The 16,221-nt window shown below is 47.1% G+C and overlaps 1 pseudogene; it reads left to right on the forward strand.

Moving 5' to 3' along the window:
• The first annotated feature begins 205 nt into the window (after positions 1-205).
• Positions 206-3,457, forward strand: LOC130680040 (olfactory receptor 7C2-like; annotated as a pseudogene).
• Positions 3,458-16,221: the final 12,764 nt, after the last annotated feature.

Genomic DNA, 16,221 nt, shown 5'->3' on the forward strand with positions numbered 1-16,221 from the left:
ACAACTACTAAACTTAGACACAGTTTTTCCAGGTAGCAACAGTAACCCCAGTTTGTCAACAGAGAGAGCCAATCATTCACCAAAATGAATGACTGCATGATCTCCCTGCTCTTAGATAAAGATATTTCTGTCATTCTAGGGAATGTCTATTTGGAGTGAATTTTGTGTTGCTTTTTTTCCTCCTTCTGGGCAAACCCCAAAACCCATGGAAAGCGGAAACCAAACAGGTGTTGGAAACTTTCTCCTCCTGGGATTCACAGAGTGAAGACCCACCGCCTGTCCTCTTTGGGCTGTTCTTGTCCATGTACGTGGTCACGGTCACCGGGAACCTGCTCATCATTCTGGCTGTCAGCTCAGACCCCCGCCTGCACACACCCATGTACTTCTTCCTCTCCAGCCTGTCCTTTGCAGACATCTGCTTCAGCTCCACCACCGTCCCCAAGGTGCTGCTGAACAACCAGACCCAGAGCAAAATCATCACCTATGCAGGATGCATCAGCCAGATTTTTTTTTCATTGTGTTTGGGTGCCTAGACAATTTACTTCTGACCTTGATGGCCTATGACCAGTTTGTGGCCATCTGTCACCCCCTGCACTACACAGTCATCATGAGCCCCTGACTCTGTGGACTGCTGGCTCTGGGGTCCTGGATCATCAGCGTCATAGGCTCCCTGCTTGAGACGTTAGCACTTTTGAGGCTGTCCTTCTGCACAAACATGGAAATCCCACACTTCTGTGATCTTCCTGAAGTCCTGAAGTGCGCCTGTTCAGATACCCTCGTCAATAACATAGTGGTGTACTTAGTGATTATTGTTCTAGCTGTTTTTCCTCTCTCTGGGATCATCTTTTCTTATTCTCAGATTTTCTCCTCCATCCTGAGAATTTCATCAGCTGGGGGCAAGTTCAAAGCCTTTTCTGCCTGTGGGTCTCACCTGTCCATGTTCTCCGTGTTCTATGGCGCAGGTCTTGGGGTCTACCTCAGTTCTGCAGCGGCTTCCTCCTCTAGGGCAAAGCTGGTGGCCTCAGTGATGTACACTATGGTCACCCCCATGCTGAACCCCTTCCTCTACAGTCTGAGCAACAGGGATGTGAAGGGGGCCCTGGGGAGACTCCTCAGCAGGGTAGCACCTCTCAGCAACGGGGGCTTCGCAGGACGCTCATGAGTAGCTGTGTGCCCAATGCTGAGGACCAGAAATCCTGGCTTCCTTTGTCCAGTGTTTTTATTTTTATCTAATTTTACACATTTTAAAGTAAAGCTCTCCTTGGGTCCTCCCTGACTTGTTTTTCTTGAGGCTGTGTCTTGGATTCTGTCTTTCACTTTGTAACTGGTCAGCTTACCCTCATATGAGTAGAATCTGGTATTTTCTCAGTTATCTTCAGTAATGGTTTGAGTTTCTTAAAGAATCAGTCAAATCTCATGTACTTAATATATATCCTTATCGCGTTCACTCCTTGTGGCGGTGACGACAGCGATATGTACACAGACCTGGTTCACTTCAGTTCTTTATTGTTGCTCGGAAGGTCGGGAGAAGGTGAGTGAGAAGAAGTAACAGCCGGAGGGAGCGAGTGAGAGGAAGAATGAGAGGAGAGATAGAGACAGAGAGAGTGAGAGAGAGAGAGAGTGAGAGTGCTTCTCTTTCCTGCTTATGCCTTATATAAAGGAAGCTGGCCTATGGTGATCAAGATCATGCGTGACCTTTAAGCTGATTGTTAGCATGCCTTCTGCATGAGTTGAGCACGAGCGCGGAAGCATGGGGCAAGCCTATAGGAGCAACTTCCTTATGCTAATGCCACCAAACCAGGCAGGGTGGCGCCCAGGAAGTGGGCACCATCTTAGGGCATTGGTCAGCTACAGTGGAAGGGCGGTGTTCAGCCATAGTGGGACTCAGCCTCGGCCGTAGGCCGTCCCCTACATCTCCCCCTTTTTTGTTTTTTAACACAATGAGGCTCGGGGACCGTGCCTGTCTTAGTTTGTCAGGGAGGCGCAGCATCCTTACCTGTCATAGGGCAACAGACAGCTAAGGTCTGCGCCCTGTCTTAGGTTGGTATGCGTACCTCCTGATCTTACCCGTCTTTGACTACTGGTCCAACATATTGTGCTACACCCTAGGGGAGATGCCTTCTTCTATAGCTGCCATGGCCTGCACCAGAGCCATCCGCACTTTCCGATGTTGCCGTTGCATGGAACAGAACACCCATGCCTGACCAGGCTTTGGTGGCATTTAGCACGGCTTCAGCAAGCTGAGCTACAGACAGCGCCTCTACCTTTTGGGGACTAACATTCAACATTTCTAGCCGTAGCTGAGTGGTGAGCACGTCAAACTCACTGGACCAATTGGTGGATAACATCTTTCCTAATTCCCTGGACAGATTGGCAGCTTTAGAGAGGTTATGAAAAGGAATGCCAGCAACACATAGAGCTGTCAAAGGGCAGATATGGGAGATTAAGTGTTCTATAGGTAGAGAAAAAGGCGGGAAAGGTATGTGCAGTTTCAGTCACCGGGAGTGGTAGAGGCCAAGCCTTCACCAGACCCCATAGTTCTCTGGGTTCCGCTATCGCCTGCTGAAGGATCAGTAGCAGGATGAGCATCAGTGCGGTCGGCATCTCGCACTTCCGGTTCTGGTCTTGCCACTCTCCGTGTCAGGTGTTCAGGCACCCAGATGGGATTGTTTCGGTCCTGTGGGAAAACACAAACAGAGCCTCGGTTCCAGATTAACACTGGATCCGGGCCTTTCCATGATCCAATACATCCTTCCACATAACTGCGGGCATGTCTTTAGGCCTGGAACGGCGATTATGCCGCTCTGCTGCACTGTGGCCATCTTTGTCCAATGTCAAAAAATTTAAAATGAATAATATGATGTTAAGTTTGTCTCTGGGGGATCTGAAGTCTGCCCCTATTCCCCCTTTTTGTTTATAGAGAGCATTTTTAAGGGTCAGGTTGGCGCGCTCTACCACGCCTTGCCCTTGAGGGTTATAGGGAATGCCCGTGGTGTGGGTGATATCCATTGTTTTTAAAAAGGTGAGGCGCGATTGGGATGTATATGCTGGTCCATTGTCAGTTTTTAAATGTTTGGGCTTTCCCCAGGCCGAAAATGCCTGGAGGCAGTGAGATATGACATCTCTAGATTTTTCTCCTGTATGGCAAGAGGCAAAAATGATGCCTGAGCAGGTGTCTACAGACACATGGACATATTTCATCTTACCGAATTCTGGAATATGGGTAACATCCATTTCCAAATCTGATTGGGGAGTAGCCCCTTTGGATTAACTCCTTCTGAGATGGAGGGTAGGAATGTGACACACCATTTGCAACTAACTACTATGGCTCTTGCTTGGTCTCTAGTAATATTACATTTTAGGCGAAGAGTATGTGCATTGACATGGAATTGTTTGTGAAATTGAGCAGCTTGTTCTACAGGGTCAAATAGAGCTAAGATGTTAAACTCACGGGTCAGGGCATCGGCATGTCTGTTTCCCTCAGCAATGGGTCCTGGGAGGGAAGTGTGGGCTCTTACATGTCCAATAAAGAAAGGTGTTGATCGATCCCAGATCAGTTGTTGTAGCTTTCTAAAAATACTGGCAACAGGGGAAGACTGGCTAATATAACTTACATTCTCTAAGATGGACACAGCATTCACTACATACTATCTGCTAAAAGGTTAAAAGGTTCCTGTGAGAAAAGTGTAAAGGCTTGTGCTACAGCCAACAGCTCTGTTTGTTGGGCTGAAGTGGTTGGAAAACTGAATGTCCAAGATTGGTCACCAGTGACCACAGTTCCGATGCCATTCTTTGACCCATCAGTGAACACCACCTTAGCCTTGGGTATGGGATTACATCTTGTGTTTTTAGGAAAGATGACGGGATTAGAGAGGCAGAACTGTAGCCAAGGATGTTTTGGGTAGTGGTTGTCAAAGGAAGCATTGGTGATGGTGTAAGCAACAGCCCACGCATCACAGCATGCAGTAAGACATTCAATCTGCTCAGCAGTATAAGGCGTTATTATTATGTTTGGGGGAATCCCAAATGTTTTTATAGCTGTCCTGATTTCCTTGATGATCAAATCAGCTATACTCTGAGGATACCATCTTAATGTTTTTCTTGGAGAGTGGGCCAGATATACCCAGAGAATTGGCCCTTCCTGCCAAAGTACCCCTGTTGGGCTATTATTACTGGGTATCACTATAAGGAATAGCAATTTGCCATAGTCTATTCTATCTACCTGGGCAAGCTGCAAGCGGGATTGGACTAGGCTCAAGGCTTCCTTGGCTTGCTTACTGAGAGAGCGCGGAGATGATAAATCAGAATCACCCTTCAGTGTCTCATATAATGGACTGAGCTCTTCATCTGTAAGCTTTAGGAATGGCCTTACCCAATTTATATCTCCAAGTAGTTTTTGAAAATCATTAAGGGTTTTTAATTGATCTGTTCTTATGGTTATTTTTAATGGCCTAGCAATAGTATCTTCCAATTTAATTCCTAAATACTGTTTGGTGCAAGTTGCCTGTATTTTCTCTGGTGCTAGTTCCAGGCCCCATATCTTAAAGTGTGCTTGCAAGAAGCAGAGGGCTTCTTCTACTTTACTATTCTTTTCATGACATAAGAGACTATCATCCATATAATGATAGATAATTACATCAGAGAACTTTTTTCTAACTTCTGCCAGGGCCTCATGCACATACAACTGGCACATAGTAGGGCTATTTGCCATGCCTTGTGGCAACACTTTCCACTCATACCGCTCATCTGGGCAATCGTGGTTGATGGCTGGTACAGTGAAGGCAAACTTTTTACAGTCCTCAGAATGAAGGGGGATGGAAAAGAAACAATCTTTGATATCTATTACAATGGTCTTCCAATCTTTTGGCAGGGCCATAGGCAACGGTAAAGCTAATTGTACTGATCCCATGAGAATCATCTGTTTATTTACAGCTCTTAGATCATGCAGCAATCTCCATTTTCCTGATTTCTTTCTTATGACAAATATGGGTGTATTCCATGGGGAAGTAGAACTTTGAAGATGCCCTGCGGCAATTTGCTCTTGCACTAATGTGTGGGCTGCTTCCCTTTTCTCTTTAGTAAGGGGCCACTGAGGAACCCACACGGGCTCCTCTGATCGCCATAATTTCAGGCAATCTCGCTTTAAATGACCCATCTGCTTGCAATAGAAGCATGCCCCGGGAGGGGTAGCCCTGCTGCGCGCATTTTGCAGTCCCTGAGTTATGGCTGCAGCCATTACCTGCCCTTGCACTACAGTGTCATTGATGTCCTTGCAAACATTGATGTAGGTATTTAACTCTTTATTTTTCCAAGGCCTGATAGCCTCTTTACACCACTTATTTGCTTGCTCATAGGCCAACTGTTTTACTAGGGGCATGGCTGTGTCAGCATCTCCAAATATACGGCCTGCGGTTTGCATCAGTGTCGCCAAGAAGTCTGCATAAGGCTCATTCGGTCCTTGGAGTACTTTAGATAATTGACCCTGTAAATCACCAGTGCCCTGGAGTGTTTTCCAGGCCTTGACAGCTGCTGTAGCTATTTGCATATACACTGCAGGCGGGTAATTTATCTGATTATGCTGTCCTAAGTAAGGTCCTGTGCCCATTAGCATCTCTAGGTTCCACTGATTGTTCCCTGCAGCAGCGTTGCGCTGGGCAGTGTCTTGTGAAAGCTCTGCCCACGCAGTTTTGAATAGCAGGTACTGACCTCCAGTAAGGCATGCTCTGGCTACATTAGCCCAATCATCTGGTGTTAGATTCTGAGTGGCTAATGACTCCACTATGGCCACAGTGAACGCTGCTTGCACTCCATAGGTGGTGGCAGCTTCCTTTAGGCTTTTAACAAGCTTAAAATCTAGGGCTTGATGGTATCTTTGCTGGGTGTTTGGATCTTCTATTACTGGGAAGGCTGCATTCCCCTCCATGGTTAGCCATTCCCTCAATCTATTCTTGCCCAATTGTTCTTGGCACCCCTGGCCACCACAACATGAGTAACTCTGGTAAAGGGGTGGCTCTGCTTTATAGGTTGGAGAGCAAAATGGATAATTTGGGGCGGTTGGCACAATCTCTTCTACCTTACTGCTCTTATTGGGGAGAGGGGCCGAACTAGTCTCTCCTTCCTCTCTGCTTATTCTCAGTTGGCTCAGTGAGGGGTACAATGTGGGCCGATGTCCTCTCTGAGCAGCCCTAGCCTCTAACTCTTCTCCTGATAATTCTTGGTCCTCTTCCTCATCAGAGGACCCCCCCCCCCCCGTGTCAGAGGCTCTTTCTTCTTTCAAGAACCTCCTCTCCTTCCCTTATGGCTTATCACTAATTTACATTCGTCGCTATACTGCGAACTTTCCTTGCTTTGTCGCTATTCTGCGAACTTTCCTTGCTTTGTCGCTATCCCGCGAACTTTCACTGGCGCCCTTTTCATAACATTTTTGACAAAACAAAACAGTACAACAAAGAACACTATGACGGACAGACAAAACAAATCCCCATCACAGCCGCTTGCTATCTCCTTTCCTACTTCTACTTTCGCTTTGCTCGTTGGTCCACTCACCCTTCTCCTCTGAGGCGCCTTCCCGAGCGATCCTTCCGAATGGGGTCCACAGGTACTGCTTCAGGGTAAGAAGCTCTATGGCGTCCGCATCCGTCAGTTTCTCCTCTGGGTGGCTGGAGAAAAATTCCCGGGTTTCGGCACCAGATATCGCGTTCACTCCTTGTGGCGGTGACAACAGCGATACGTACACAGACCTGGTTCACTTCAGTTCTTTATTGTTGCTCGGAAGGTCGGGAGAAGGTGAGTGAGAAGAAGCAACAGCTGGAGGGAGCGAGTGAGAGGAAGAATGAGAGGAGAGAGAGAGACAGAGAGAGTGAGAGAGAGAGAGAGTGAGAGTGCTTCTCTTTCCTGCTTACGCCTTATATAAAGGAGGCTGGCCTATGGTGATCAAGATCATGCGTGACCTTTAAGCTGATTGTTAGCATGCCTTCTGCATGAGTTGAGCACGAGCGCGGAAGCATGGGGCAAGCCTATAGGAGCAACTTCCTTATGCTAATGCCACCAAACCAGGAACGGTGGCGCCCAGGAAGCGGGCACCATCTTAGGGCATTGGTCAGCTACAGTGGAAGGGCGGTGTTCAGCCATAGTGGGACTCAGCCTCGGCCGTAGGCCGTCCCCTACATATCCTTGAAGTGATAGGATATGCACCTATTTTGGAAATGTTTCAAACTCATATTCAGGTAGGTTTTCTGAGGTTATGTGAATGAAATCAACTCAAAAGATTTGCCACTTTAAAAAAATCTGGTTCATGTTTCTTTCGGTCATATCCAACTTAATGAATTTCTCTACTCATCCACCATATGGAGTCCTTGAATTTCAGAACTGTATCTTATACATCTTTGAAACTGCAGTGCCTAATATATTTCTTAGGAAGGAGTTTATACTCAGTGAATATTTGTTGAGTGGCATGAGAAATAGATGGGCGCGTGGAAAAAGACAGAATCAGTCCTAGAAAAATGCAAGTGCATTAATTTAATAAAAGCTTTTGAGCTGGAAGGGAGATTCAGTTATTGATATTGATAAAAAAAGAGTAACAGCACCCAGTATGTGCCACCACTGTTTAAGCATTTAGACACATCTTCTCATGTGATATTCCAATAACATTTTTATGTGATTAGCATCATTTCCTCCTTGTAACAAATGAGGAAGTAAGAACTTACCGTATTTAGGTAAGTAAATCAAGGTCACAGATGTGGCAAAGAGGCTGAAACCTGGAACCATCTAAACCAGACAACTCTAAGGCATCATGTTATATTGCTTCTTAAAATAATAGTTCAACCTCTAAGGAAGGAGGAGTCCTCAAATATAAAAATGCTCATTTCCGGAAGTCAGCTCCCCAGTGCAGCACGCAATGTTTTGTCTCTGGAGGCTGCAGCATCAGCAATAAGTCAAACTCTAGAGTAAGATTTGGTAAGGTGTCTTTAATGTTTTAATTTACTTTCCTTGGATTATTACAGGGGTGAGCACATTTTCATGCTGATATGTTTACTTATATTTCTTATTTCTAAATTTCTGTTTATATCCTTTGATCATTTAACATCTTGGGTATTTTTATTCTAGTGGGTTTTTAAGAACCTTTCATATGTCTACATTTTATGCTTTGTAATACCCAATGTGTTCTAGATATTTTCCCTAGCTATATATACTTGTATTTTATTTTATTTATGGTTTTATCTACAGGTCTTTAACATACTCGAATATATCGATTATGTTCTCAGTTCTATCCCTTTATTTTTATTCCATCTAGATTTATGCTCAGAGGGTTGATCTATACTTTCTTCTAGGAGTCTCCTATATCATTTCTTGGACTTCATTTTATTATGGTCATTGGCATTAGGATAGAAATTTAGGAATAACTCATTGCCTCAGCATCATTCACTTCAAAACATCATTTATTTCCTTGTGGATTTGATGCCCTTTTCATAATAGCAGAACTTCTTCTTTTACTGAATTTATTGATTACTATTCTACTGCATTCATATATTTATTTATATTTAAGCCAATTTCACAATGTTTAATAAACACAGCTTTCCTACACATTTTAAATAAAGAGGTAGTAAAATCTCCCCTCTTTATTCTTCATTTTCAAAACTCTCTGCCCAGTTATTGTTTGTGGAAAACATGTCTAAGTTGCCATCCCAATATTCATTCTGTTTTTCCCTAACGGCGGAATGAAGATTTGACAGGGGTGGCAATACACCCAGATCAAAACATCAGTGCAGGGGCGATCATGCGTCTTGGTTTGTTACAGTTGCATTAACCGATTATCACACACAGCGGCTTAAAAGAACTCAAATATTTCATCTTACAGTTTTGGAGATTAGAAGCTCAAATACATCTCAATGGGATGAAATGAAGATGTCTGTAGGGCTGGGTTCCTCTCTAGAGAGTCTAAGGAGTAACCCATTTTCTTGCTTTTTCCAGCTTCTAGGGGCTCACGGCCCCTCTCCTATTGGAAGCCAGCAATGGCTAATTGCATCTTTTTTGTATCAGCTCACTCCAACGCTTATTTCTGCGTCCTTCTTCCACATTTAAGCATCCTTGTAATTACACTGGGCTCACCGATCCAGGATAATCTCTGTTTTAAAATCAGATGATTAGCAACCTTAATTCCACCTACAGCTTTAATTCCTGTTTTTCATGTAGCCTGATACAGTCACAGGTTCCAAGGACTAGGACACAGATGTCTTTGGGGAGGTGTGACACTACTTTGTCCCAACAGATGTAGGTTGAATCTGTTAGGTGGAGCTCCTAGGAAAACATGCATTTTCCTAATGAAAAAAAAAATAGGTTCACAAACATGATGTTAAACAAAAGAAGCCAAAAACACACACAAATACATGTTGTATGACTCTATTTATGTAAAATTCAGAAGTGGCAAAAAATGTTATCTATACTACTAGAATTCTAGATCGCAATTATGTTGGGGGTGAGGATAGGGACTGGAATTAAGCACAAAGGAAGGTTCTCAGGTCTGGACATGTTCTGTTTCTTGGTCTGGGTTCTGGTGAGAGAATATTCAATAAGTGAAAATCCATTGAGGTTTTAATATGGCCCTTTTTTCATCTATAGGTTATACTTCATTAAAAGGTAGGTTTTTGTTGACTCTAGACCTGTGATGTGAGGACAAATAAAGCATTAATGTGTTTAAGCCACTCCTTTGGTCCAGATTTCTGTTACTTGGGGCTGAATGCCATTCCTAACTGGAAACATTGTTCATGATGCATTTTAGAATCTATGTAATATGTGTTAGAAAAAGCATAAAACCTAAATGTGATTTATTCCCACCAGGAGGTTTACACATTTTAACAATAAGGTATTAACAAAGGGCCACGTGGTGGAAAATCTGCCAGGAAGCTGCTCAGGCTGAGATTGGGGATGAGGGGGGAATTGGTAAGGGCCTGGGTATACCTGTTTGAGTTTTTTTAAACCTACCAATGAAATTAAGACAAATGCAAGAGAAGGCCCAACGGGGATATAACTGGCTTAGGCGATGTCCAAGAATGAACGTGAACCCTGTAGTACTCAGCCAATGAGGAACCAGGGGAAGGACTCGTGTACTAGGGAATAAATTACTTGACACCAACGGCCTCAGGGGCGCCTGCTCACCAGACACCTGATCCTGCAAGAGCATCATCAAAGCCTTACTCCACTGTTCTCTTTGTCTCCGTGTCCACTTACTGAGTTTGGACCAGTGAATGTGTTTCTCACAATATGTCCTGTCATAAAAAAGCTGGTGAGTCATTTGCATAGTAAAGCCTGGGGACCACGTCTAACTGACCCAAGAATAAATAAAGCCAGAATGACTCAGAGGCAATAGAGGCCAAAATATATGGGTTGAAGACCAACTGTGTCCCTCCTTCCTGTGTGACTTTGCTGAGTTGCTTAAGCTCTCTGGGCCTGTACCCTGACCTATAAAATAAGGTTAACAGAAATAATAGGTTCTCATTGGGCCACTGTCTATTAAGGAAAAATGCATGCAGAGCACTAAGAACAATGATACTGTACAGGACTTTTAATGCTTTATTGATAAGCCTGGGGATGTAGATCAGAGAGTAAGAGTGAAACAGAAAGTTTAAAGGCATAAATCCAAAGTATCTGGAAAATTTAGATAACTTTTTTTGTGTGTTGGGATGTAGTTTAGTAATAAATTTACTCGCCAGTTAAACTACAGTGTCTTCTTTTACAAAAACACTTATTTGTGCCTGTGGAAGGAGCACCCATTTTTCAGTCTCCCTAAAGGAACTGACTTTTTTCATCCTTGAGTGCACATGGATTTGAGCTCCCAAAATCTCAGTCAGCCACTTAGGGACCCAAGGACCTAGCCAAATAGAAATTCTGACTTTTTTCACTATCTCCAAAACAAGGAGCCACTTTTCCTGAGTCATGTATAAGTCTGGACTTTATCATCAACTTCTCTAAGTTAAATGTGACCCCTGAAGGGGTCATACAGGGACAGCAGCTTTGGGGTCTGAGTCAATCACACCCATGCCCTCGAGGAAACCCTCAGTTTCACTTCAATCATAGACATGAGGTCAAATGAAGAAATGAGCCCTACACTCTGGGACAGGGCACAACCACCTAGTCCATCAAAGAGATTAGAGTGAATCTCTAATTCTACGGAATTAGGAATCTCTAATTCCTTCCCACTCCTAACACTACTAAAATGTTGCCATTGTCCCAAAGACAGTATCCCTTAGAATGGTGCCATCCAATCTAATGTAGCAGCAATTGGCCACATATGACTATAGAAATCTAAAATAATAAACAACAAATCAGTGTTTAAAAAATTCAGTTAGTTATTCTAGCTACATCAAGTAGTCAATAAGCCACATGTGGTTAGTGACTACCATAGTCGACAGCGCAGAGAACATTTCCATCATCTCATTGTAAAAAGTCCAATCAGTGAGCATGACCTTAGAAGAATATTGCCTTTTCATATAATACTCTTCAGCAATGTCCCATTGAGACCATCAGGTATGTTGATAGCAAATTTCTTCTACATCAGTTCAAAATTGCAATTGGATGCATATAGCAAAAACCAGACTACAATGGCTTAATCCAAAAGGTTTTTTTCTTTTCTCATGAAACATGGGTTCTGGAGCTAAGCAGTTTAAGATTGGCCCTCAAGTACTCAGGATCCTTCCACTTTTTTGCTTTTACTATCCTTAGCCTGGGTCTCCCACACTCACGGCCAAAAAATGGCTCCTGCTCTTGCAGCCATTGCAACTGCATCCCAGGAAGGCAGAATGGAGAAATGAAATAGTGCATCTTGTCCAGCTTTGAATTCTTGTATCTGCATCCTTTGCCTGAGGGATTTCTCTGATGGCAGAAGTCTTCTCTGCCCACACGCATAGAAAAATAATTTCCCAGGAGTCACTCCTTATCCAAGGACTCGACAGGACAGCAGATGGTGTATAAATACCTTGCTCATGGGGTGGGATAACTCTGAAGCATATCTAGTACACCAGTTCCCAGAATTCCCCAGCAGGAACCCCAGTTGACCATGATGGTAACTGGCTTGGTAAACACCCTTTCTGGCTGACCTTCCTGGCCTGACTCGCTTCTCCACTTCCTGGGACCACAGAAATCTTCATCTTAACCAGACTGAACTGAGTTCTATGTAATGGTTTGAATGAGCCATGTAATGGTTTGAATTGCCACCCACACAAAAGATATGCCTACATGGATCCTGGGAATGTGACCTTGTTTAAAAAAGATTGCCTTTGCAGAACTAATGAAGTTTGGGATCTTGAGATGATATTGTTATGGATTACCTGGGTGGGCCCTAAATCCATCCAGGTAAGATTAAGATACAGAAGAGAAGATGCAAATAAGAGAAAGCATGAGAAGTAAGGCAGACTTTGGAGGGATGAGGTCACAAGCTGAGAGATTCCTGGAGCCCCAGAGGCTGGAAGGGGCAAGGAAAGTGTAAGATAAATTTTAGCCGAAATAAGCAGGCGAAGAGAGGCAACAAAGGGCCAGGTAGTTTATTTGAATGCAACTCCCAGGTGATGTTCTGTGGTCTGGGTATTACAGGCTGGGGAAGTCACACCCGACCAGGGAGGTGGGGGCTTATAAGGGATTAGGAGGGGAGGAGTGGGCAAGCTATCCTAGGGGGCGTGGAGAGGTATGATTGGCTAAAGGTGACATACTAGACAACTAGAAACTTTCTTTCCTTCCAAGAGGGAGGAGGCTGACATCCGGGTCTTGTTGGCACATCAGAAGGATGGAATTCAGGAAGAGCTGTCCCCTTCCCATATAAGGCACGGACCTTGGGGTCTGGTCTGTTCTCCCCCTATGGCATCTCTCTCTTCTGTTTGCATGCCCTTGTTTCTCCTTCCTCCAGCCTAACACTAAGTTCATTCTTTGACTCTGCAAACAAGAACCCGGGTATCAGTTTCAGAGGTGTTCAAGGTGCTGGTGTGTTACCAGAACTTTCTTCAGACCCTGGAGGGAGACTGTGGGTGTGCAGTTGCTCAGGCTCGGCTGAGCAACAGAGAGACCTGATCCATGCATGGATCGCCGGCCTCGCAGGCAGCTCGGGGCCTCCAGAGAACAGGGCCTTTTCGGGGAGAGGGCTTCAGCAGGTGGTTCCTGGTGGCTGTGTGGTGAGGCAGGGCTGGGATGGGCTCCCCCAGCTGGGGTGGGCTGGAGGAAGAGCCACCACCTCCCCCTTGGCGGTCCTGGGCTGGGAGAGAATTGTGTCGGCTGTGCTTTGGGGAGCCCAGCCACTGGGCTGCCTGTGGCCTGGGGTGGCCACCTGCCGTCAATAAAGTTTTATTGGGATGCGGCTCAGTGGTTATGGCAGGACAGCCTCCCTTTGCAGAGAAGGCTTTCTAGACCCAAGCACTAGAACGTTCCCCCCTTGCTGTCTTCAGTTGGAGAGCTTGTAGGACCCGCTGGATGTCTTGTAGAAGGGCACGGAGTTTATGTGCCTGGCTGTGGAGTTGATGCCTGACCTCCGCTGAGCGTGGAGGGCCCCGGTGCCGGATGCCTCCCCTTTGTAACGAATCGGGGGCGCCTGCAGCCTCCCGTGCACCCTGTGGTTTCAGGGCCTTTGCAGACTCTTGCCCAATCCCTTGGTTACGGTGGGAGCTTCTAATGTGTGTGCAGAGATCACAAGCTGCACTGGCCGCTGAGTGCATTTTCTAGGCCTTGATCTTACAGATTCTCTCCTGGGCGTGTGGACAGCCACCTTCTCCCGTGTCCTCATGTGGTCGTCCCTCTGTACCACTGGGCAGCAGGGAGCACGGTGTCCCTAGAGGCTGGGTGCAGCCTTCCGGGAGGTTCTGCCACATTGTGTGGCTGTGGGTTCAGGGCCCAGGCCTTACTGTGGGGTCCACCCAGGAATGCCCCCGCGGGTGTGCGAAGGGACCCTGTGCCTCCGTGTTGCGGCTGGCCTCAGGATGCCAGGAGACCCCCGGCCAGCGCTCTGTGCAGGGGCCCGGGGTCTAATGGTACCTGGCCTTCACCTACCCCCACGAGTTCTGGGTGTCCCGGGCGCGGCGAGGCAATCCTGACATGTGAGGCTATGCATTTCTGCTGGTGCCGCGTCTCTGAGATGCCCCTGGGTCGGGCCACCCAGTGGGCTCGTCCCCTGAATGCAGGGTGCTCCTGAGGCTCCTGCACTGCGGCCACCAGCTCCCTGCCCTTCTCCTGCACGAGTTTCGCCATGGAAAGGCCAACGGGGAGCCCACGTGGGCCCTGCTACTCACAGCCCTCATCTGCAAGGCTGGCATTCTCATCGCCTCCCTGGACAGCGTGGCCCCCATCCTCTCCGTGTGTGGCCACGGGTGCGGCAGGAGATGGGGGATGTGAGGCACCTGCTCTGTGGGTTGGCCTGTAAGGGCACACAGGGATGGACACGGGGCCAGGTGTGGGACACGGTCATCCATGGGATGGTGACGTGGCCAAGAGGGAGGGTGCTTCCTGGGACATGGAGGGCAGGGGACCCGGCATACTGGAGCCTGGGCCTGCCCGCCCCCCGCCCCCCCGCCATGCTGTGCCTGATGCCCTCAGGTTTTTCCTCACGTGCTACATGTTTGTGAACCTGGCCTGCATAATGTAGACCCTGCTGCATGCACCCAACTGGCGGCCACGCTTTAAGTACTACCACTGGTAAGCACGTGGGGTGGCCCAGCGGTCCCTGCTTGTCCTCTGGGGCATGAACCTCAGCCAAGCCACTGGTCATCACCTGGGATGTCCAGGCGTCTGAGCTGTGCGGCCTTGGGCTGCTGGGCTCCTGCCTCAGCGCGTCAGCCATCCCGGCAGACACGGGGAACCAGTGTGTGTGGCGTGCAGGGGTGCTGAGCGCACTGGGGGAGGAGGGGGTGGCTGTGGAGCCCGGGGCCCGGTCGGAGGCCGTGTGGCCAAACCATCAGTGACCCTGATGGTTTACTGGGCCTTCATAACGGATTATTTGGAACTGCTGGCTGGCACTCTGGGCCTAAAGTTGGCTTTCGTCTAATGCAGTAAATCGTCCCCAGTGTGAAGAGCCTAACCTGAGCATAACTGTTAACTCTCACACGCCAACTGAGAAAACCGAGGGGCCCGTGTGCACACTTAGGACTTCCCAACAGCTCCGTCGCCCTGGATGGGGAGCCGGGGTCTGGGAGGCACAGAAGCGTGTCGCAGTCATTTCCCAGCATAGACACTTAACAGTGGACTCATCCATGCCCAGAGAGAAGACAGGGTGGGGAGCCCCCATGCCAGGGCACGTGTGTGAGATGCAGCTCAGGCTTCCTTGATCCTCTTTGTGTGGAAACCCCATGCGTAACTATCGATGTCTTTGTCTCATTACGTAAGTCTCTGAAAGATAATCAACTGTTTAAAACCAAAATGTTACCAGTGGGCTTGCTGCCTATGACCCATTCATTGCAAGTGAAACATGTGACACCAGAGCTGGGGGAGCGGGGTACAAGTGCGCAGAGGACATACGGTGGGATCGTTAAAAACATTCAGAAACAGAGAACCAGGAAAGAGCAAATGGAACAAACAGAAAACAAACACAAGCTGACAGACTTAAACAATGCAACATCACATTCAATGTAAATGGTCTAAACACCCAAACAAAAGGCAGGAATGGTTAAATTGGATAAAAAAGCAAGACCCTATGCTATGCTGTCTAAAAGAAACATACTTTAAACACAGAGACCCAAACAGGTTAAGTGGAAAAGATCTACGATGTTTGTTGATGCAAAGAAGGCTGGAAAGGCGGTTTTGACACTTGAGTCAGAGCAGAATATCACCAGGATAAATAAAGGTCATTTGTGACTTTAAGAGACTCACCCAACCTCATGCTTATGCTCCCCCAGCAGAGCCTTTGACCAAGACCAGCACTGAGGATGGGGAGGGGTCCCTCGGAGCTGGTGGGAGCTGGGGAGCAGGCATGCCTGCAGGCTCTCACCTTCCCAGTGGACTGGATGCCTCTGATGACGCACAGATACACGATCGCCCAGCAGGCGGCCAAGTGGCCCAGCAGCCGCCGTGGGACGGAGCCGCTGTCGCTGATGTCGGCCGTGACGTTCAGAGCCTGCCGGTCCCAGAAGTAGCTCATGGTACTGCTGCCCCGGCACAGGACCACAAGCCCTGGGACCAGAGGGGCCTGTCAGGGGCTGGCTACGCAGTTCATGCGGGACCGGAGCCCCACCAACCTCCAGCAGGAAGTGCAGG

This window comes from Manis pentadactyla, chromosome 12 (genome assembly GCF_030020395.1).
Source record: "Manis pentadactyla isolate mManPen7 chromosome 12, mManPen7.hap1, whole genome shotgun sequence".
NCBI classification, from domain to species: domain Eukaryota; kingdom Metazoa; phylum Chordata; class Mammalia; order Pholidota; family Manidae; genus Manis; species Manis pentadactyla.